A 25,531-nucleotide genomic window follows, 5' to 3' on the forward strand; every position below is an offset into this window, starting at 1 on the left:
GGTTAACATGTGGGAGACTGGGGTTCAATTCCTGTGTGATGCGTTTTGGCAGAGTGAGTGTGCATGTGTACCAACGTCTCTGGAGAGAAGGCGCGCAATTTGAACAAGAAATCGGTTCTCAAACGGAAGTTTTGATTGCAACAATTAGCTAGTTCATGCACCAGGGTGTAAATAGCATACAGTATAAACACCAGGGTACGAATAGCACTTCTAAACTGTACATTGATGCAAACAGCATACCTTATTCAGAGAGTCTTTTACACAGCTGAGCTATTCACACCCTGTTACGTAACAACAAAAAAATATTTTGCTTGTTTTTAAAAAAACACATTGCTGTGTGCACCGGGGTACAAATAGCATTCATTGATATTTGTACCAGACGGGGTACTAATAGAACACATTGCTGTGTGCACCGGGGTACGAATAGCATACATTGATATTTGTACCAGATGGGGTACTAATAGGACACATTGCTGTGTGCCCCGGGATACGAATAGAATTCACTTCTTATTGCACCAGGGTACGAATAGCATACACTGCTAATTGTACCAGGGGTGCAAATAGCCTTACCCTTTTTTTTTATTTAGTGATGAAAAATTACCTTTCTGCGCTCCATATCTGTGACACATACTGATCTGACCTGACTTGACCCGAGTTTGCGTGTTAGTCTGTGTGTGCACTCATGATGATTCTCTACAACAACTTTTTACTGCATTGCCATGAACAAAGTAAAGGCAAAAAGGTGTTTCTTTGTCGAACAAATTGGGATGCAATGTGAGCCTCGAATGGGATGCCATGCAGGAATTTGCTAGGATCTCAAAACTGGATTATGAACATGCTTTGCCAGAGAAACCCATGATAGCGTTGAAACATGCCACCACAACACACAAAAACGTGGTGTAAGTCAAGCTATATGAAGTTATTATTATACAGTCCACAGAAAGCGCATGCTGTGCCTTGCCTTATTACAAAGAATTTAGTATGTTTTCACTACAGCACTCATCACCACTCGCCATCATCCTCTCACATCATTTGCAGGGCCCACAACTGAACAGTATGATTCAATCACAAGCACAGTTAAATGGAGTCAACCAATAACAATGTTAGTTCACAAGTTCACATTCCAAAGTTGCAAAAAAGAGAAGCAAGCGGAAAGTGTGTTAAGCAAGGGGTTAAGCTTTAGCCAGGGTCATGGAGTGCTTTGCAGGGATTGTGGAGGAATCTACTGCACAGGCAGGAGTCAAGCATCCATGCGTACACCCCTATGCTATTCCTAATCTAGGAAGATGGGAGGCGTGAGGGGAGGTGGTGGGCTGAAAGTGAATGATCAAACCAAATGTTGCAGCATGAACATGCTGGGAATAAATTACCTAATAAGAGTGACGCTGTAGGTGTGGCAAAAGTCTACATACTCTTCCCAAACTTCCATTTAAAAATGTAATTTATCATGAAATTATACAATACATGATAAGTTCAACAAGCAGGGATAATGTATAACAGTAGTTCAACAACTATGTGTAAATAGGCTATGACAGATAGTCTAATAGCCTGGCAGGTCAAGGGAAGTAGATAACATGAAAGTAAGACATTTGAAAGGCAAACAAAACTTATGGTTGCTTTTGGCATGGTACTCTGAATTTTGATTCGGTTAGTTTGGATTACACTTTGGGTGGAAAGGTGAGATTATTTCACCACAAAACAGACATGCATTGTTTTCATACATATGCCCAAATACCAAATACAACCCCAAATCAGAAAAAGTTGGGATGTTGTGTAAATTACTAATAAAAACAGCCATGTCAGAAAGAATGTGCTGCTATTCAAGTGCAGTCTGCTTGTACACACGAGGCTGACGCGCACATAGGGAAGACATAATGTCTGAAACAGATGTTGAAATGTGGACCTCAGACTGTGGTGCTGCTCTGTCCGGCTTATAGCCCAAGTGGGGATCTCCCTCTCCCTTCTCCTCAGCTGTGGCCTACCCAGGGACGGACTGTTTAAGTTAGCATGGCTGGAGCGCTGCTGCAGATTTTTCTTAGTTTACATTTCCACTTGGGCATGTTGGCAGATTCCCTTGGTAATAGACATAAATCACATACAAAAAAGTGGATATTTCACTGACTATTCTCCATTACAACACACAGTGCCTACATCTATTTGCAGATTCCTATACATATGTATTTAATACATACCTTTGTTCATCGTATGTATTGGTTCAGTGGGTTTGAATTATTTGCCCCCCACAACCACCTTCTTCTGATGTGTTCCACGGTCTGTGCCTACATGGAACTTTTATGAGATGAAAGATTTGAAGATGAGGATGTTTTTTTGCCCCTACATGTGTCACTGACCTGAACACAGATCACTTTCATATGGCCTCTGCTAAAAGATCAAAGGTGGACATTCACAAGCCTGCCCAGCGTAGCAGAGCAGCAGTACCAAAGACAGTATCAAACTCCTCTTTAAGCAAAGCTCAAGCTTGGGATGACTTTGGATTTTTAGGGTGCTGAGAAAAGACAGTGACCCATTAAACAATGTTTGACAGACAAACTAATTTTAATGTAGTTTTTTTCTAATGATCTAATTTCATATTTATCTCATTACTTCATGAAGCCAGTGGGTAAGTGAGTGGGCAACATCAATGCACAGAGCCAGGAACCTGTAACGAGAACAATTTATCATTTGGATCACTGAAATACTATAGACCAGTAAACTATTAAAACGAAAAACTTTAAGCTTGTATTACATTTTGAGTGACATAAACTGGAAATGACAGACCACTGATGCATACAGTATAAATAGATTCATACTGTAGGTGGACTGGCCAGTATGTCTGAGCATGGTCATGTCTTTCTTGCTATAGCCACCGTGTAACGTTGAGCGCATGGGGACTGATAAATACAATGAGCGTTAAAGTGTTCCAATTGGTCTCAAAGGATTCCATTCAGCTCTGAACCACAGAGACATTAGGTTCCAAATAACTATCATGAGGCCAGACACTAATGAGAGCTCCGTTCAGCACTGCTCTCCACTTCACTGCCAGCACTCTTACATAATACATACCCATCAGCACACACATTCACCCAGTCTGTAGACACGGCTAACGCATGCAGGCTTACGCTGTTTGTCACTGAATATCACTTGCCGATGAGAAATTCATGGAGGTGCTTTTTGCACAAGATTTTGGCAGCTGGGAGATTCTAACTGCCACTTAAACAGGCAGGAATTGTTCTGTTGCAGTTAAATAGCCCAAGGTCTGTCACCCATGCACAACACAGTATTATAGGACACACACACATAGACTCCAGTTCAGTGATTTAAACAATGGTGTTCCTGTCGTGCTGGAGTGTCTCTAGTAATTCATGAATGAGCGTTATCCTTAAAGGAGAACACAAAAATCAGCTGGTGTATTTAAAAAAAGATATTTAAAGTGTACTGCTTAGTTGGTCTCATTTAGTGGTTCAAACCCCCTCGATGATAAATCATTTGTTTACAAAACCTCCTTGTTTAAACCTCCTTATGTGCTTGCTTAGAACAGGAGTAGCCATGACAATGTTCTTGAACAGTATTGTGCTTAGCTGACATCCACAACCACATTGCGAGTGGACTTAGAGTAGGCTAAGGTTTCTGAAAGCACTCATCAGAATTTAAAAATTGATGACTTATCAGTTTTATAAACTGTTGCTATCAAAGAAACCCTAACTGATAATGAGGTGAAAGCAAAAAAGAAAATAAATAAATACCTGACACATGGTAAAAAAAATATGGATATGAGCTTCTGCTGAGTGAGGTGTACACTGCCTATGATTTCCCCATTTTAATTGTCCATTTTAACTTAGAATGAAATACTGCATGAGTAAGTCTTGCTTCACCATTGGGCAGGTCATATTTTCTGAGCAGTTGCACAATTGCGTAACTGAAATCTGAATTGACACACCCGTTTGAGAGAGGCTTCATGCCGACGTCCTTTTCCAGTGAAAAATAATTCAGAATTTTGGCTGACTGAGTCACTTCAGAGACGGTATCTGATGACATGCCAGTGGTATAGGGTGAGCCTTTGTGCGCAGGATGGGAAGTGTCCATACAGCTGCCTGACATCCAGTAGCAGCAGACAGGATGTCACCAGTGGCAGTCTGTCCATTTTTTGGAGGTTTGCTTGTGTGGCTTGTCACACTCTACTCAGATCTCAGACATATTGTTGTTTTTACAGGCACTCTCCTTCGTCAATGGAGCATTTTAACTCTTTGTTGTTTCCTGGGCAGCACAGGATGCACCCCATCCGTGTCCCCAGCTGGAAGATTACCCGCACGCACACGCACAAGAACACACACACACACACACACACAGACTTTGCTGAATGGCTTGGTTGGAGGTCTTCTACCATGGAAACGGCCCACCGCAGGCTTTCATCACCCCATAACATTTTTTTGCATGGCCTTGTTGGGATCGAAGGAAAGGTCTCACAGGATGACCAGGCAGGGGTGGTGAAAGACAATGCCCAACAGAGACTGGGCCCAGCCCTTCAGGGGCTCCATTATGTCTTAGGAGACACTATCAGGAAACAAACATAATCACCAGCATTTCAAAGGATACTCTTGAGGGACAGAAAAAAGGATAAACATTTTGACACAGGTCCTGAAAATGCTTGACTTTCTTCAATTCTACTACTTGTCCTGAGTCAACAATACTGAGCTTGCACCAAAAAAACAAAAAGAAAACAAAAGATCTAAAAAAATACCACATTAATGAACTTCAAGGCATGGCCTACCTGTGCACTGTTTTATAGTCTGCACATAACCATAAACCATTAAACTCCAATTGCCCACTAGTGGTGGGGGAGCTCAAAAGGCTTAAAGTCAGAGGTCCATGAAATGAGTTCCCTCTGGCTTCCCCATTAAACCATTTTATCAATTATCAGGACCTGCTATCTGGGTCACTCTCTCACTCTATCCTCCTCTTCCTTCACAGCCGTCATTGGAAGGTCCCTTTGCCTCTCCTCTCTTCAGGATAAACTGCCTTCCTTGTTGTTTTTCAATGATAACAGTCTATAGCAAGTCCATGAGATATTATCTGATGAATGGCTAACATGGGTCATGTTCAGGAAAAGGTTATATTCACCATTTCCCAATTTCTTAAAATGTAGGTTAATATTTTAATTCACCTTCTCTCTTCCCTTTATAAAAATTAGTTTCATTCAGTCTGTCACTGACAGGCGGAACATAAGTGGCAGTGCTTTCGTTAATGAACCTTTAAAATCAAGAGTACTTAATTTCTTATCATGATTTGTTACTTCATGTCACACTGTTCTTGAACACTGTGTTGCTTGTAATTTTACATTGTGCTGCTTGATTTGTAATGTCAACATCTAGAGTCAGACATAAATAAGTTATGGGTAAGGCTATTTGCACCCCTGGTACAATTAGCAGTGTATGCTATTCGTACCCTGGTGCAATAAGAAGTGAATTCTATTCGTACGCCGGTGCACACAGCAATGTGTCCTATTAGTACCCCGTCTGGTACAAATATCAATGTGTGCTATTCGTACCCCGGTGCACACAGCAATGTGTTCTATTAGTACCCCGTCTGGTACAAATATCTGTGTATGCTATTTGCACCCCTGTGCATTTATTCTGGCATATTGATCACACAATGTAATAATATTATTTTTTTAAAAACAAGCAACATGTTTTTGTTGTTCTTATGTAACAGGGTGTGAATAGCTCAGCTGTGTAATAGACACTCTGAATAAGGTATGCTGTTTGCATCAATGTACAGTTAGAAGTGGATGCTATTCATACCCTGGTGTTTATAGTAGTGCATGCAATTTACACCCTGGTGCACGAACTAGCTAATAACTAGCTAATTGTTGCAATCAAAACTTCCGTTTGAGAACCGATTTGTTGTTCAAATTGCGCGCCTTCTTCTCTAGAGACGTTGGTACACATGCACACTCACTTTGCCAATACACATCACATTAGAATCAAACCCTGGTCTCCCGCATGCCAGCCCTTGTCTGTGACCACTGCACTATCTGCTTCCACAAGGCAACAGTGTTTGCAGGTAAACTTACTAATGTCCTTACGAACGAAACGAATGTCCGCCATGTTTTTTGTGCACGTGAGCAACGCCTTTTTGTTGTTATGTCACAGGGTATGAAAGCGTAGCGCTCTAGAATCTTTGGTATGAATATCTCAACTGTGTGGCCAAGGCTATTCGTACCAGGGGTGTAAATAGACACTCCGATAACTTTATCTACTAATTGCTTTTATTTCGATTCCTGGGACACCAAAACACTGGGCCACATTGGTGGGCATGTTGCCCCATTAGACCCCCCATTGGTGGGCATGTTGCCCCATTAGACCCCCCATAAATGCGCAAATATTCTGCGCAAATTGATAACAGCACTGTACAGTAATTGTCTCTTTCGACTGTCATCCTAGTCTTTTCTGACCATACTGACAGGAGCTAAGTTAGTTAGCCACAACGCTAATGCGACAGCAGGGCATAGATAGGCTACCTGTCTACGTTGCATCCTAAACACCGGGCTGGCACACTTCTAAATTGCGAAATAGGTTTTTCTGCTGTTGACTTGCTCACAGTCCTTGGTGAAGCTAACATTCATTCCCAAACACCCACTACTCCCTAGATTCAGTCTTCAATTTCTTGCATTTTTACCAAAGGTGATTTAAGTAAGGAAGAGCATGGTTTAGGCTACAAAGGCTAAAGTAAAGTAATTGATCATACTTGTAAAATGATTTGCTTGCATAAAGGGATAGAGTCATTATCTCTATAATAGCCTATAAACTGCTCACAATGTAGATTGTGGCAATCACAGAACAAAGACCTATTTTATTCTTACTATTTTTCTATTCTAAAGTCTTTTATTTCTTAAAAATACATTACTGTATATGAAGAGCCTTTCATAGGAAACTAGATAGTTCCTCCTATTTAAATACATAATGTCCCACCTTGATTAGAACTGTTATGGGAGAACATTTTTACATTGTGATTATATTGAAAATTGGTATTGGCCTTCAAAATCCCATTGGTCAGGCTCTATAGGAGATAGAGACAAATTGATATACACACACATGCATGCACACACACACATCCACACACACAGACACACACATCCACACACACACACACACACACACACACACACACACACACACACACACACACACACACACACAGGCACGCACATAAGCATCCACAAAAGTTGCAAGAGTAGGGGATGGAATAGGAGATGGAGACAAATTGACAAGTGTGATTTATTTTCGCAGAGAGGATGGTTAGGACTGAGCTGCGGTCATATTTTGTACCGATATGCGGTACATCTAGTTATTATTATTATTTGCTTATCTTATATTCCATCCATTTCCTATATAAGTATTATTTTTTTTTATATATACATATACGCCAACACAATACAACACAACACAACACAACAATCATAATTTGGGCTCTATCTGTCCAGATGTTCCACTGAGGTTCTCAGCGGAAGCCACTTTCTGATGAACAGCTAGCCTTTTTCCTGGTAAAACCACACTGTATCATGCTTTTGTAAGTTTTGATCCATTGCAATAACATTACATTCTTAAGGCTGGAAAAACAACCACAGCAATGAACCAACTGCTGAAATGATGCCTGATAAGGAAGTGGGCGAACCTCTGTTGAGAACATACTCGCTGCAGCATACCAGTTCGCCATTATACAAGTTCCTATAATCCTACTTCCTTATCAGTCATTATTTCAACAGTTGATCGAACATTGTGTGGTCAGAAATTCAAGATCACCAAAATAAATAAATAGATTAATAAGATAACATAGCCACAACTGGAGCTAAGCATTCAGACATGCTTGTTATTAGAATTATTGCAACAATTGAACACCATGCATGTACAACACTATCTAGAGACAGCACACATCAAATGGATAACAGTACCAGTAGTACCAGAAGTCAACAGCAATGCAGCAAAGGGAAATTCAAAGAGACACAGACCATAGAGTCGGGAAAGCCAGTCTGGCCATACTCCACCTCTGCAGAGTCACATAGGTTAGAAAGCCAGTCTGGCCAGACTCCACCTCTGCAGAGTCACATAGGTTAGAAAGAGCGATTGAGAGGTATAGACTCCAGGCCATGCTGTGGCATTGCCCCCCCCCCCCCCCCCCCCACAGAGTGCTGTGCATCAGAGGATTTAGTGATCATCTGCACAGAGGGCCTGTCATGTTGGTCCAGTGGGTGTGAAGGAGGTTTAATGTGTTCTTACACATTGGATCATTCACGGTGGGTTAACAGTGGTTTGCAGCCCCAGCTCGTGGGAGTAGGAGACATCTGGCTGGCCCCAGTCCATGTGTGAATGGAACCAAAACAAATCTTTATCATGCATATTCCAACTGGTGTGTCCACCTGTCCCTTAGTGAAAAGGACCCAGAATCTGAATGATATCATGATATTATATGAATTGGTTTGTCATTGCTCACAGTCTCCTGTCAGACTGACATTGGGAGAGCAATAGTAACTTAAAAAGTGACGCTGCTGAGTGCAAAGATCTTGAGGTCTTTCACCTAGGGGTTTTGATATTTGTGAGACACTGAAAACTGTACTGACACCGTGGTGCCAGTGGTACTGAAAGACACTGAAGATCCGTGTACTCTCTTAAAACGAATGTGTTAGAATCTGGACATAGATGTGTGTCTGGACTCATCAATGGTAATGCCTGAAGTGATGTGGCCTCTTTCAAAAATTGTTAATACTTTCTGAATTTATTTGGGTGTACATTTTGAATTGACTTTACTGCTAAGGGTTACAACAACTGAAGATGTGTTTGTTTCATACATTCCCATTTTTGGGAATGTGTTTTTGCATATGGTGTTTTTGTGCTGTGCATGTGTTGTTATCATGAATTTCAGGACAAGCCGAACTGAGGCTGGATTAGGGTTTTCCTGACAACAAAGGCACATCCTGAATTATGGAAATCCTCAGGATATTACTAGGGACCTCGTTTAGTTGCAAAACCAAATGGGGACCAGGTTAGAATGTCTAGATTGCTCTATGTATTCGGCATGATGTGTTTGTTTACAACATGACGTGAAATACGTGGCCGTTATAATACCAGTAATTCCTTTGTTTGTGAGTTCCAATGTCACAAGACAAAATGAGCAGCAACTTGTTCCTCTCACGTCCTGAAACTGTTGGGCACTCTCGAAACAATGTTGGCTTTTAGTTTCTGCAGTTTGAATATCTCATTAAAGTGCTAAAGTTTGAGTTGATGGAAAGCACCAGATATCCCAAATCTATGTAACAAACATCTGTGTGAGGGTTGCTGCTGGGAAACGTGGTCCTCGGTGGAATCAAAGGTGTTTTGCAGCCTTCACCATGTGGGGAAGATGGACTGTCTGTTTTCATACCAACGTTATCAAGGAGGGAAATAGCTGGCTCTGAGAGTGTTTCTGACAGCAGTTTCCATTGTGCTTATCATTAACAACTGCAAACAGATTTATGTCTGATAGTGTGACAAGGCACAGACAATAGCTGGCTGACAGCCCTCTCGCCGATCTGATCACGCACACTCACAGGGATACAAGGAACACGTTTCTAACCACATGCTGGTACCCCATCCGTGTCTCCTGCTGAAAGAATTTGCACGCAGGCACACACACACACACACACACACACTAGTTTGTGAATATTCCATCAGGTAACAGAATGATGGCCTGGCAACCATCTTACACCTTTATTTCAATTGTTTAACAGAAAGGAGTGCACTCGTAACCACAAAAGCCTGCAAGTGGACCGTTGCAGGAGACATGTAGTGCCAGGCTCAGAGGAATGCATAGGCCATCAGAAAGCATCACTATGCATTAAATTAGACAGACACATGGGGTGAGTGGGGGGACAAGATAGCATACCATTCCTCCCCCTTGAGGTCTCCTCCTCCTCAGAGGCGTTTGAAACATCCCTGGAGGAGAGAGGTCCTGTGCTGGACTGTGTTATTGTGAGAAACACAGGTGTTTTTTGTGATAAACAGAGAGGTACTCCTCAACACCCACTTATTTATGTTCGTCTGACTGGACGGCTCCGTGGCATGAGTGGGGTGCTTCCCCTGTGGTGACAACCCCAGCTCACGTTTATGTGCCTCGGCTAAAAATCTGAAATTACTGCCCTCTCCTACTATAGAGGAGGAACTAAACATTCAGGATGGTTTATATCCCATTAGACAGGAAGGTTTCTGGTCTATAAAAACACTGAACAGGTGGAGTTGACACGTGGGCAAAACATACTGTATATAAAAGGCAGGGGTGAAAGTAAGCCGGTACTGGCCGGTACGGAGTACCACTAAAATATTTGGAGAGGGTGCGCCGTACTGGAAAGAAAACTATACTGTCTCTTAACTATACTGTATCTTAAACTATACTGTATCTTAAAATATTGCACTTTCAGCATGACAACACAACTGCTAACGTTATTACCAGAAGCAACACGTTTCCCCCAAAATATATTTCATATACATCGTTCTGAACTGTATCTGAATTGTGTCTAAACCTCCCGTGCAGCTGGACAGACAACGAGCAAGCTATAGCGCGCATACAGTAGCCTACAGTAATTGCGCCAACGTGCACTGGTATCCAAAGTGTTTTAGCAGACGTACGTTTCTTGGAAAGTCTCCCAAATATAAAAAAAACATACAGGCTAAAGAAAAATATGTTGATGTTTCAATAGCCTATTCTGGTTTTATGTGTGCAGTGTTTCGCTGGAGAGACAAGAGACAGACAGCAAGAGACAAACAGTCATGTTTGATAGGTTGTTAATACATTCTGAAAATATTACTGTTCTGATCAAGGTCATGCAAAATAAAGCTATCGACTCAATACGACTCTGCCTCTGATTCCTAGTCTGCTTATCATTATCTGTTTTCCGTGAAAAAAAAATCTCATCGTCGTGTCTTTAGTGTCTTTGTCGGCGATTTCTTTCTATTTCAAATATCTCAATAACAGCCAACAAACTCTCAGCACAGTCAAACACACAAGTTAAGTCGTGTTGAAAAGAGGCTGAACCTTGCAAACGATTTACTTTTATAGACCACTGAAATCACGCTTGAATCACACGTGAAAAGACCATCACTTTAGGTTGTGAGCGAGATCTAACGCCCTCCTCCGCCCGCGTACATCGGAACTAGCTCCCGGTTAGCATTAATAATCGTTTACTACTTTAACGGCACCGACAATCAAAAAATCCAGTGGAAACCAGATGGCAGAAGTATGTAGGCCAATCGGCCCACCAGCTTTTTCTACTTTGCCACCTACAGAGTTTGACAGGTACGATTTTTCGAAACGCCATGTTATTTCCCAACAGTAAAAGAAATGGACGAACAGACTCCGTCGTTTTCAATGGGAGGGCACTGAGTCAAATTGAACGATTTTTCAGTTGGTCCCCCCAGTACTGCGCAGACTTGCACTTAACTTCGTGACATTAGCCATCAAACTAAATCATATGATAGATAGGCTACACAGAAATTCTTCTCACACTTCCTTTGCCTTCAAAGTCATCAAAGTTAAACATTTATTTAAGTATTATTATTAATATCATCCTCACAAGTGATATCAAGTTGTGTTAATGTTGAAACTACCACACATGATCATCTTCGAAAACAGTCATGGTTAAACAAACAAAAAAGTTATTGCCTTGCACTGCTACCTAGCACTAGAAGCTAATCTTCTTAACACTTTTCTGACCTACGGTCAATCCATCGAAAACCTCAAATGATTATCGTTAGTGCCGTTTTTCATTAGGTTTACTTGCCTCTATCCAATGCTTTACCTTAACATACAATGGTATTGTAGGCTACATAGCTTTGTTCATGAGTTTCCGTGCTGGCTGGACTGAGCTTCTTGTCCAAACAATACAGTTATCTCCCTACGGTTCGTTAGCTTCCCTACAACCGGACTCGCTAACTATACTTCTTACGGGAACCTCAACGTTACATACGAGGTAGCTGAGCCTGTTTTGCCTTCTATTGTTTATGTAGATAATACAGAAGCTACAATGTCGGCACAGGATATATGCTATATGAAGTTATGCCATTTCAAAAAAATCCTAAAATGAACGGGCTTCTATGGGGGTTAGCAGAGAAGTGGTCCCTCCAGCCTCCATTGATTCTTCTACTTCCGGGAATTCGCCTGCCCCCTTGGTTATTTCCCATAGACATTCGACAACCTGAAGTTTGGTGGATCCGGATGTTTCGGATCTACGTAATAATCAGGTAATAACATTTGCAGCAGCCATTTTGTTGATATAGAAAATGCATAGGTATTTAATGCAGCTGTCAATTGACAAGCGCGCCAGCGCTGGCATTATCGCTGTAGGCTATTTATTTATTTGTACAAAATGTAACGTGATGGTAGGCCTATGTTGTGCAATAGGCTGCAGGCCGTTTTAACAACAGCAATACAGGCCGTTCTAACAAAAGCAAAGAGCCCTAGAGTCACCCACTGTCACTAACATAGGCCTACCTGTCAACTTTTTTCCAGCTGCTTCCTGTTTTAATATTTTCCCGTAAAATATCCCATATTTTATTACTCTCATAACATTAGCCCCGGACTTGTCCATCTCTGTACTGTTGTTCTGTTGCAACCCCCTGCCCTTTAAGCGAAAATATGTTTTTAAAGCATCATTTTGCTTGCCTGAGCGACCTAGAGTGATCAGAACAGTGTGGGAGAGAGCACAATAGACGCCAATCTTTAAGCAAAGTCTCATTAGACCTAGCTTCGTTTAGTTAGTGCAGCAGTTTTGTAGTGCGAATTGTTGCTCTCAGCAGAGGGATAGCAACAGAAAGACGAATGTTGAAATTTCCCTGTATTTTGGGTGAGTATAACCCGGGAAATCTCCCTTACTTTCAATGCTCAACATTGACAGCTATGGTGTGAAAACGAGAAGAGAATGAGACTGAGGAGTTGAGTCAGCGCAGGAGAGACTTGTGGCTAGATAGGATAAATAGGCTAGCCAACTCCTAGCATACATACAGCCAACTCCTCACATCCATCGCATTATTATATCTGTATTATTAATAGCCTATATTATATTGTCCTGTGGGCATGTGTAATGTCCGCCAAAAAATCAATTCATACTCCACATTCCATAAAAGATGGGGCAGTATACCTCCAGAAAGTGAGTTGGTCTACCCTAGAATAACAACCGAGACACTTGTATTGCAGTTTGGCTGGCGGTTATGTTGCCCGCATACCGCCTCCCATGGCCGAAACTGGTATTATGACACCTGTCGGGCTGTGGCTAGTAATTTAGCATGCTAATTTAGGTTGATCTCTCTGCAGCACTATACCTTGTCATTTTTTAATGACATCATCGCCCTTATTTCTTCTCATTCTTTTGATGCGTGTAGCTCAATTCTTACACATGGCACCTTTAAGTTAAATAAGTCACATAAGTTAAATAGTATATAGACTAGGCAGGATTTTGGAAAATGTGCTTTATTTAACTCATTGAGTGCCAAAAACGTAATATTACGTTTTTCTTTCCCATGCGTTGAGTGCCAAAAACGTAATATTACGTTTTTAGCTTTATTTTTTAAATTACGAACACACCTTATATGTGATTTTGGGAACTCTGATGAATGGAAATGAAATGTATGACGATCGAAAACTAATGAAAACGCACAATCTGGAAATCTGGTTATTTTATCATAACTCGGTTGCCGCTTTGGGTCGACGCATGCATGTCATCTCAAAACCAGGCCATTTTCGTGGGTCTATCACTAGGTGGCAGTCTCGCCAGGTCTCGCTGATCACTTCCTGGAAAGTTTACAGGCAACACTTCATATTTCATGAAAGATGTTATATCTCCATTTCTAGAAAAAAAACAGCGATTTTGATGAAAACTAGCCACTGTTTAGCTTGGGATTTCTCAGGAACAGAGGCGTGTAGAAATACACGGTTTGCACCCACTGAGAGCTTAAAGTCTCACCTTTTAAACGAGCCATTGTATGTGTTCATAGCTATAACACAGAATAAGCTGTGGCTGTACAAAAATCATCAACAATGGTCTAGATTGCTGGCACTCTAGGACAAATCTTCCGAAAACAGCTTGGCATTCAATGAGTTAAAGTCCCGAAGGCAAATCATGTTAATTTTTGGCATACAACATTTTTAGGGGTTTTGAAGGGTGCTGAATTCAAATCTTCTTTATGCCAGGCTCAAAAATGTCCCATAATGCCCCAAAATGGAGAAATCCAATATGGCCGCCGCCGCCAGGTCAAAATCTAATTAATCACTTATCTTTTGGACTGTACAAGGTAAAAACCTGAATGTAATGTGCGTTTATAGGTTTTCACATATAGGGAATTCAATACCATGCTCAGATTTAAGATCAAGACTAAAGAAAATGTTGTCTCGGATAATTAATAATTCATGAAAAAAGAGGACAATGAAACAGGTTGATGGCGTTCTGAAGAATTTACTTGAAACATGTTTAGAAGCAAGGTTGATTACCATATTTTAACTATCTATTTATATTATTTATCTTATTTTAACTATTTATTTAGTATTTGAAGAAAATGCTTGATACTCTTAAGCTAAAGGCATAAAACTGTTACAACTAGATTTGCCTACTAATGAAATACCTCAGCCTATTGTTTTGATGTCTAGTGTGCTATGATGACATGTTTGCCCATCCCTCCCTACCCTTACCCCTACACACACAAATACCCATATGTAACCCTGAATGAGGCCACACCCAAGGCAGAGTTTCCACTGCACTCCTGGGCGTGGACATGCGGCGAAAGACTGCTGTCTCACCGGTGAGAGAGTCACGGATGCCCCCCTGGAGTCCAGGACCATGCCCAGGAAGGTGGTGACCTGGGAAGGCTGGAGCCTGCTTTTCTTGGGATTGGGGCGCAAGCCCAAGTCCTGAATGTGCTTCAACAGCAAGGCCACGTGTAGGCGGCATTGCACTTCTGAGGTTGCACAGATGAGGTTCGGGGGGCCAGAGAGATTCCAAATTGGAGGACTTGGAACTCGAAGACCCGACCCTCGAACGCAAACCTCAGGAACCTCCAATGCCCCGGCCAGATGGGTATCTGAAAATAAGCATCCTGCAGGTCGATGGTAGCAAACCTGTCCCCTGCATTGATGGCCTGCCACACCCTCGGAACTGTGATGAACCTGCACCTCAGGGACCGGAGGTGCACGTTGAGACCCCTGAGGTCTAAAATAGGACGAAGGTCCCCTGTGCGCTTGGGTACAAGAAAATAACGGGAGAAGAACCCCGTTTGGTGGTTTGAACTCCTGACTTCCCTTATCACCCTCTTGTCCAGGAGGATGGACAGCTCTGCACGTAAGGTCTGAGCGTGCATGGTACTGCTCACCAAGGTAACCGTAGGTGCCCTCGTCACACAGGGTCTGGTCCTGAACTGCAGGCAGTACCCATGGCTCATGGTGGAGAGCACCTATGGATCCGCTCATAAGGCCAGCCAAGCCTTCCTGCATAGAGCTGAGAGGCGAGGCTGGCTGGCCCGGAGATTGCCAGGAACGACGAGGGCGCCTGGAGGGGCCACGGTCACTAGCACGCTGGCCCCCCTGGCCAGCTTGTGGGCAGGTACCCCGCCCCTGGGATGCCTTAAGCCGCTGCCTAGGATCAGTCGGCCCCCAAGACGGATGCCCCAAGGTAGGTGTTGGCTGAGGCGTGAATGCTCTAGGGCGCCTAGCGCCGCTGGCATGCCTGCCAAGAGACCCTGACACCTCTTCTGCACAGCGCCGGCTGTCACGCGCCTGCTGCAACAGTGTGGTTGCCTGTGGGGCGAACATGGACCCAGGCTCCACCGGCACTCTCAAAAGACGCTCTCTGTCTGCCTGCTGGAGCTGAGATTGAGATGGCGTCTAGCTACCCAAAACTGAGCCAAGGAGCGGCCCGATGCCACTACCTGCTCCTTAGACACTGCAGCGAGGCACACAGAGGCTGACTGGAGCTCTCTCAAAAGAGTGGGATCACCGGCACTGCTTTGCAAGAGAGAGGTGTTGAACATACAGGGACAGAATGGCCGCTGTGTTAGCCAGGCGGACTTGCATCGTTATGGGCCTATGCAGCTTACCCAGCAGAGCCTCCATAGCCCTGCCATTGGCACTGAGGCCGGAGGGACCACCAAAGAGGGAGTTGGGAGAGGAGAAGAGGGGCTCCAAAGCTTGATCCACTGGGGGCCCACTGGGAGCCCTTCGCCGTGCATGTTGGAAAGCACCTTAGCCTGGCCAGACCACCTACGAAAAGTAGTTGGGGAGGAAAACTGGCGACAGACCAAGTCACTAAAGTCTGGTAGGAGGGGAATGAGCGCCGTCCTGGATGCCCTGCCAACGACCTCCTCAAACAGACGGGCCAGCTCGCCTCCCACCGGGCTGGCTGCACAGGGCTGTGCACAAGGTCAGACGAGAGAAGTCTCAATGTCCACAATGGCCTCCTCATCTTCCTCCTCCAGCTCACACGGACTGGTAGGAGGAGCAGGTTGGGGAACTGCAGGCCTTGTTCTAAGAGAAAACAGTGAGGCTGCTGAGGACTCCCCAAGCCCCCTGGCTACTCTTGCCATCTTTCTTGACGGCCCCTCGGAAACAGGAGAACCCGCATGTTTACCAGAGAAAAAACGACAACCGGCTTCCCTTGTGTGTGTAGGCATAATAAAACAATTAATGCACTACTGGGGGGCGTCCCTTGCCAAGAAAGCATGTTGGTGGCCCAAACACAACACACACTTATCATGGCCATCCAAATGTGGATGATCAGTTAGTGCCACAGCTACTATCTCTCACCAATTCCCAAAGCTTGTAAGGAAATCACCTTCTGTGGTTGCTTCAAGGGATGTCTAAGCCTGTGCTGCAGTTGCAGGAATAGTGGCATGTTATGCATGGAGTCATCCAGCTGCAGCAGAACCTGTCAGAACACTGCTGGAGAGGAGGAGGATGAGGATGATTAGGATAGCCTAAGTGTGTAGCCTACCTCTTCATACCAAGAAGTTTAAAGAATTAAATAGAAATGATTAATTACTAAATAAATAGGAAAATATGCATTATTAAATAAATAGTTAAAAATACAGATAAATAGATAAATACAGGTAAATAATATAAATAGATAGTTAAAATATGGTAATCAACTTTGTTTCTAAACATGTTTCATGTAAATTCTTCAGAAAGCCATCAACCTGTTTTATGGTCCTCTTTTTTCATGAATTATTCATTATCCGAGACAACAATTTTAACCATGTACTTTAATTTCAAGCATTTTCTCTAGTCTTGATCTTAAATCTGAGCATGGCATTGACTTCCCTATATGTGAAAACCTATAAAAGCACATTACATTCAGGTTTTTATAGTCCTACACGTAAGAGGTTGGAAATATGAGACGGTTGACTGTGTCGTTCCTTAGGCTACATCGATGTTTGGTGGCTAGCTGGGTAGTTCTGAATTTTCAAGGATTAACAGGCTAGAAGTTTGCAATTCAATACTGCAACAAATGTATATGTTTATATTACAAAAACGGTAGGTAGGACACAGTAGGCTTATCGATGTTTAGCGGCTTGCCGGCTAGTTCAATATTTCAAAGACTGAATAGGAATATTTCCTTCCATAGACAGTAAAATAAAGGTTCCTTCCTGCACGTTAGGTCCTTCAACAGAAAACAATAAACTCAGGTGAATTATCGAACAGCAAACAACATTCTGACCAATTAAATTATCAAAGTGCAACGGCTAATAGACCCATCAGAATTTGTGACATATCATGCAGATCTGGTAACCCATGCAGATCAGGTACCCACAACAGCATACCAGATAGCCTATTTCTCTAAATGGAACTTTGACAAGTTCTGCCCTGGCCTGGGTTGATGGAAAATTGCAAACTGCAGATTCCTCTTCCTATATAGATAATGCATTTTTATATAATTCATACAATAAACCTTGCTCATTCATCCATAGTAGTGTGCTCTGATGAAGATTTATCCTTGATACACATCAGATACCAAAGGTTATTACTTTATGTATACTCCACCATCTTTACAGGGTGTAAGGCTCACCTGTCAGACTATCTCAGGTAGGTTAGCATGATAGATTCTATTCATTGTCATGCCAAGATAACAATTTGATAGATTTAACATCGGAAAAACCAGAACAAAACCAGATGGAACTTGTTAGGTAGAAAACAACCACACTGTGTGAGGCAATAACTCAATCCCAACATTACTCAAGACTAATACCTGATGCGTCACTTTGTACAGTTGTGAGCATGTGTTTTTTTCTTTATTTTTATTTTTTAAGAAAACCGGCATGACAAAATGAGATCCGAATGTTGGACTTGATAGGAGCAATGATTCCTTACAATCAGCTGTGGCACATTATCTTCCTGTGTCAGACTACTGTAGCAAGCATGTGTGTTGGCTTGGAATTCCTTCGGCATGTTTGGAGAAGGAGGGGCAGACTCATGGGAGCAGAGACAGCATAAACATCCAACCCTCCCCTCCATAGAATGCATGGAAAACACAAATAATGAATTTCCGTTTCTTTTTCATTAAAAGACAAAAAAAAAAAAACATATATGTCCCCTCAAACTGAATCTAACAAACTATATATAATACGCCCCTGAGGAAAGGGGGTCAGAGACCTCAATCTAAACAGATATTATGAGTAAAAAATAAACTACTCAAGGCTATCTGTCTGGAGAAGGTATTTAAGACAGAGATAATGAAAGTGGCTAATGAGGCCTCAGGAAAGAAAGTATGCATCTCTGTTGGTCTCATGGACTAGACATTTCCCATAGGACATTTCCCATATCTTCCTGCTATAAGTCAGGATGGGGAAGATTTTTTTTTTTTTACATCAGATGTTTTCAGCATTTTTTGTTCATTCTGCTCATGTTAGAAGGAAAAATCCTCACCCTCAAAACCTTCTAGTTGTTTGTTACTTTAGTTCAACAATGTATGGGCAAAGTATGGGCTGGTATGCTATCTTAGGGAGGGGATGTCACATCTGATCTGCAACACAAGCTGGTTCTCCCTCTGAGACCTGCAAAGCAAAATCAGTGCAAAAACAATGACAAAATCAAGATAAACACTAAGTCTTTTCCAATTCACAAAAAAAAACAATGACAAAAAGTGTTGTTTTCCCTCCCTTTCCTCATTTGGCCGATTACTAGACACATTGTACACTTATCTGATGGCACTAGTCAGTTCCCATTCTTCTGATAAAGCTATAAGATAGGATAGACACCATGTAAGCCCAGAGAAACAAAAACATTTGTGCCCCAAGGAAGAAAGCATGAACAGCATTTTGAACAGTCGCTTTTTAACAGATTTCACACAACCAGCACCAAGTATTTCAAGAAAATGAAAAGTTCAAGAAAAGGTGCTCAAACTACACAAAACGAGCAGCAGAACACTAACAGTGTGCATTATTGAGAGTGATAGTTCTGATTAGCTAGGCTACTATAGGAGGGAATCTGAGTGAGATAGTGCTTGCAGCCCAAAATGTCTGGGACCAAGAGCACGATACTTTTGGATACAGGGTACATTTTTTAATGATGATGGACCAATAATTTTGTATGATCATATGAGTCAGATGAGAAGATTAAATATTTTTAAGTTTTCACTGTCACCTCATACTCGCACAAGGATCAGGTCTTGGGCTCTGTGAAGAGAAGATGGAGAAAATGTCTATTGTTTAAAACATTTAATGTAATAGAATTAATACAGATTATTGTTTTCATCACTTTGCCATGATCTATACCAACAATGACTCCAGTGAGACTTATACAGTATATTTTTATTTTATTTTTTATTTTTATATTGGTTTATTTGATAGGGACCATGCATATTTATGAACATTATATAAAAAACATCATGTAAATATGCCAGAGTTAGTAAAAATAACTACTTTTCATCTGCAGTCCCTAGGCAGGTAACATAGGACAAACATAGAGACAGCCAGCAGCCATACACTATAAATTAAATACATAATTTAAGGTGACATATACATTGACAAAAACAAACATACAAAACAAAACAGAAATACATGATGACAAAGACATTATTCATCCACCTCTATACTGAACGTTTTATGTATATCATGAATGTTTTCTGAATGAATAATTAACACGGACACAAGATGCCACACCAACCACACCACGACCTCAGCTTCTTCTTGAGCAGCCCATTAGCAACCTCAGACACCAATAACAATTACACAACCTTCTAGCAGTACTGTGGTGTAAAATTGGGAGTTCAAGGGTGAGAACAATTATGTTTCTTGCCCATCCCGTGTCCTCTAGTGGAATGTGGTCTGTTCTTCCTGACCCTGGCTCAGCAGCCTCTGTGTGTCCCTCTCCCTCTCACTGCATCTCAATTTCCTGGGAGCACATTTTCAGACAATGTGTGGAAGTTGGGTAAATGCAAAAATAGCAACAATTGTAAATCACGTGCCTTAATATTTGTCTAATTAGACAAAGAATGTCTGGACCATAGATCGGAAGCACAGGCAAGGTCAATGAGCAATAAACATTCACAAGAATGGTTCCCAGGCCAAAAATATCTCACACCACAGCAGAATCATACATGTTCCTCACACGATGGGTGGCTGCTTGTGCTCTTTGGCTGTATATGTGGATTGCTTTACCAACACGATTCTCATTTTTTATGGCTTTCTAAACAACAGTGATGTATGCAATGTGGAGAATACCACTGAAATTTCAGTTCTGCAATTATTTCAATAACTATTGCATTAAAAGCAATTAAGAAATGAATGTGTTTTGACATCTAAGAAAATTCAAGTAACCATAGACTGTCAACGTTTTGACAGTCTATGGTTATCTCTGGTGTGACGTTCATAATGACCTTTGCAGATGCTGAATTTATTTGATTCGAAAATTAGATTTGCATGACCACAGAGCAAAACAATTATTTCATTTAGAGTCTGTTTTTACCAAAAGATGTGGCTTTGATAAAATTCTCTACACATGCTTGCTATGGATGGATCAAGATATGATCGGATAATCTGTGTTTTCATTTAAAATGAATAAATACATATAATATTAATTTAGTGACATGCATCTGAACCCATTTCCTCATGCTGCTCCGTCAATGGCCACCACGAGCTGGAACAATAATGAGGCCGAATGCGAGAAATGTACTGACACACATGGAGGATGCAGATTGCCGAAGGAACGCAGCAGCACATGTCCGCACAGCGGCCCGGCTTTCCCACACCGTGCTAATGGTCCCCCGGCCACAGTTTTCCTTAATGATTATATAATGATCAGGGAACCGCTGCATTCGTGGACACAATGGAGTCACAGTGACTCACACCCCTGATCAGTGCACCCTTATCTCCACCCTGAAGGAAATGGGCCGAGGCACTCAGGAGACAAGAGGGAGGATACTGCGGATCTGCAAATTCCTCCACTGATAGAAACCCACTAGGGGGCCATCACCAGCAGGACATGCTGATGTTATATAGGCTGCTCACATGGACCTTTAGGAAGAGAGACATACTGTGCAGGACAGCTGTTTGATCGTAGAAGGAGGTAGTGCACTGTTGCTGACGTAAGCCCAGAGAAAGAGGAGGGAGAGGAATGAAATGAAGAGCTATTGTGAATGGGTGGGGTGGCAGAATGGAAATAAGTAAAATAGCAGATACCAGATGCAGTTGTAATACTTTGTTTGATTAGAGAAGAACAATGTTTTGGAATATACGGTGAAATATGCAATGGTGAAACATCTTTGGAATGGATTTCCTGTCTATGGGGTGGCATAAGAATAGTACACAAGAAAGAAAAAAACAAACAATCAAAAGAATTCTGGTCTCTGGTCCCAATGCTGATGGAATATGATTAAACAATACAAAACAAAAAGACTAAACAAAGATATCCTAGACTATTGAAACCAATGTTCAGCCACACGCCAGGATTTTTAAGAATGGAATAAGTGGTAGTTTACTGGTTTCTGACCTGAAGTTTCAACAAAACAACATTTCAGAAGTTATGCCTGAAACTCGTATAGTCTCAGTTTGGACACAGAAGTTGGCAAACTTCCACAGAGTACAGTGTTCAGCTGCATTGTTTGGGGATGTCAGGGACATTTGCAATGAGAGCATTCAATTTTAGACCGAAGCCCATCCTCTGATGCTCCATAGCCTTGACCTGCAGGGTTGCTCCATAGCATGCAGGTGGCCCAGTGCCTGTTGAGCAAATGTGGTCACTTTCCAACTGATCTGAATTGCCTGCTGATCCTGTGGGCACTTTACGGTTTCCCTTCCCATGTCCCCCCTGTCTCTCGAGGAGCACCATTAGTGTGACAGATCTGGCTATCAGGGCCTTTGAAGTTCATTTGCGGAGGGCCTGAGACAATACACTCCTTGATCTGTGAAACTTAACAGGATGACGATTGTGAAAGTTTTACCACCCGCCGCTAATCGTTACTCTATGTGACAAGGGGGGATGCAGAACCAACGCTCTCCAGGTCTAAGGCAACAGCTCATGATGCTGTGCCCCAAGACCCTGCTGTGACGCTGCTCTAACTCTAAGCTCTGTGCTTATCTAGCAAAGCTTTATTGGATAGGTCTACCTGGAGGTGTTTTTTATATGTGTGCTGTGCGGTGATTAAAGTGTGTCCATATCTGAACTATACTCCATATCTGAAATGAAACAGACTTAAACAGACCTGTAAAATGCCCTCTGACAACCCTCTCCAGCCACTTCTCCACAGCACCAGAACACGTACGAACGTTACAACGTACAAAAGCATTCATCTGTGTTTGCAAGTCAGCAGTGAGGCTGAGGCATCGCCTAAAAAACAAGCCAAATTCACAACATTTGTAAAATGTCCCTTTCAAAACCAATACAGACTAAGATGACAGGTGGATTACATAGGCTACATGATAATAATTTATGTCATAAAAATGGAATTTGAGGAATAATACAGAAGTTAGCTAGGTTCTCAAATAACAAAAACAATGTAAATGGCCCTGCCTTCAAATCCTAGAGTTGTCACCACCTGCATTGGCACTTTCATCAAGTTCTCCATCTCTAACGGGAAGAAAAAAAAATGTTTGTGTTTTAAAAGCCTTATGCTTGCAACAGGATATTGAGGAGATATAATGTTTTATGTTAAAGGAGAGCTAAGAGCTTTGATTTTTATCATGTAAAACTTAGTCCAAACATCAATCAAATGAACTACATACTCCAGTGTGCAAATCATTTCACGATACAATACCTACAAGACCTCTAGCATGTCGATCATTTGATCTATCTATGGTGACAGCTGTGATACCTGTTGCTAGTGCTGTTTTGTGCAGAGGCTCCAGTCACTCATGGGCAACGAGCAGGACCTGAGAACATGTGCAAGTAGGCAAGCTGAGTTGATAGACAGATTCATATTTATTTGTCATGACCCATGCAAAATGATTGGATGGTCTTTTTACAGCTCTACAGTTTCCATATATATATATATATATATTGGCATTACATTTATGATATTCACAATTTAATATATTGCCAATTATAAATTTTTTTTAGTTCTATAGGACTTACATAGTTATTCTGTTAAACATTGGCATTATCCACCCCATTGTAACGAGACAACAAATACAATGAGATTTTTAAAATACATTTGTCTTAGTCACTGTAAGTTCCTTTACGTCATGCCAGAGCACTTTGGATGCCAACTTAAGCTCATAAATTCAAATACAAAGCAGACAGCACATCCGCTGCAATGGGAGTGCACAGAGGCGAGTGTTGCTGAGGAGCATTCATCAGAGGAGTTGGTGCTGGCTGAGAAAGTACAGGATCTCCTCACAGCATCTACTCCAGGGAAAGGCAATACTCATCTTTCTCCCATTCTGTGGCGATCACCAAGCTTATCATGGGAAGGAAAAAATCTGAAAACAGCTTCCCTCAATTCAAATTTCTTTTTTCTCCCTCTAAAAGGCAAAACAGGTCCCCATCTGTCCACGGAAAAATGTGTGAGGGTAGCTGGTCCACAAGTGTACACAAGTTGAGGAACATAAACCAAATACGGACATCCAACTAATAACATTTGAGCAAAATGTCAATTGGTTAGCAAGGTAAACCACTTATGACATGGTGCAGTACAAGTTTTGAATGTAAAAAAAAAAATCTGAATAGGGCTGAGGGAAATTCCAAGTCCTTATTATTGAAATTTAGGCTAATTGATTCTGATGAAACTCTACAAACTATCACCACATCTTAATAGGTCCACATTGTGAGTCTTGGCTGGACTCCACTTTGAAAGACAAATTGGTCTCTGAGCAAAAGCTGTGCCTATTCATACAACTTGGCAGTCAACCTTGAAGGGAAATGCCAAGCCAACTAGGAACTTCCGCATGTGTTCAACAGCTGATGGCCATTATACAGTGTCTCTAGGCATGCCCTGAGTAAGAAAAGGGTGGGTAAGATATCCTGTCACATCCCTTTGAGGCACACTCCACAACTGGCATTATTCATGGTAGGACTGTGAACTGATAGGAAGTATGGTCCCTTTTACTAAACTGAATACTAAACCAGTTAATAAAAAAGAAGCAAGATTTAAAACTAGCATAGGTTAGACAAAATTAAATACAAGACAATACACAAAGCTTGACAGTTGCACTAAGCACTGATTGCATTTTCCCCATGTTTCACAACAAAGTCTTCAATGTATGATGCATGGTTTTCTACATGCTGCGTTAGTCTTAAACCAGTTAATTACCATTCATTGCAGTGTCTCTAGCTGAAGTCCAGCATTCTAGACACTGAGAATTGCTTTGGATTAATACAAGAATCCTTGTGCTTTTACAGCAGAACAAAAACCCAGCTGGAGTTCACCAGTCCTGCTGAAACGCTCCACTATTGGATTCGACTCTTCAGTAAAGGCACAGCACTGGCCTCCCCTGGAAGAGGAGGACATATAAGGTAGGTGCTGAAGGTGCAGTCTGGAATGAATGAATGAATGAGCGAACACATTCTTCAGAAGTGCTTTGGCAGTTTACATGCATTATGTGCGCCTGGGTGTGGCCACTGAATAGTACATATTGTATAGAATATATTCTTCTTTAGAATCATGCTATCACACATTAAATCACTTGGTATCACACTGGTCCAACTACAGTGTGTGTGTGTGTCTGGGGGGTGGGGGCTCACTAAACATTTTGCTTTCTAGTGGAGTGGAGAGCAGATTTCAAATGCTAAGCTTTGGCCTCTGAAATGTTGATAAATTGATTTAGCAGGGATCCGCTTGAAGTAAATGTTCAGCTAGAGCAGTGGTTCTCAAATGGGGGTACTTGAATGCACTCCAGGGGGTACGTGAGATTTTAACCCTTAGAACCCGATTGACAAAGTGCGTCAAAAAACACCCTTTCTTCTCTGTTACATTGCTCCGCAACTGTTCATCGCAGCGAGATGAAACCTTTATTGCGTGGCCACTTGTCTGTACGTTAAAGTATGAAAATAAAAATCATGAAATTAAATCAAATTGCACCATATTTAGTCTTTA

At 41.9% G+C, this 25,531-nt stretch overlaps 1 long non-coding RNA gene across 1 annotated transcript; it reads right to left on the bottom strand.

The window, feature by feature from the left end:
• Positions 1–1,239: 1,239 nt before the first annotated feature.
• Positions 1,240–22,711, bottom strand: LOC121719980. The gene is made up of 3 exons (XR_006034422.1): positions 22,699–22,711; positions 11,803–11,808; positions 1,240–1,313 (listed from the first exon to the last, which is right to left on the bottom strand). It is a non-coding gene; the product is annotated as an uncharacterized LOC121719980 (long non-coding RNA).
• Positions 22,712–25,531: the final 2,820 nt, after the last annotated feature.

This window comes from Alosa sapidissima, chromosome 1 (genome assembly GCF_018492685.1).
Source record: "Alosa sapidissima isolate fAloSap1 chromosome 1, fAloSap1.pri, whole genome shotgun sequence".
Lineage (NCBI taxonomy): Eukaryota > Metazoa > Chordata > Actinopteri > Clupeiformes > Clupeidae > Alosa > Alosa sapidissima.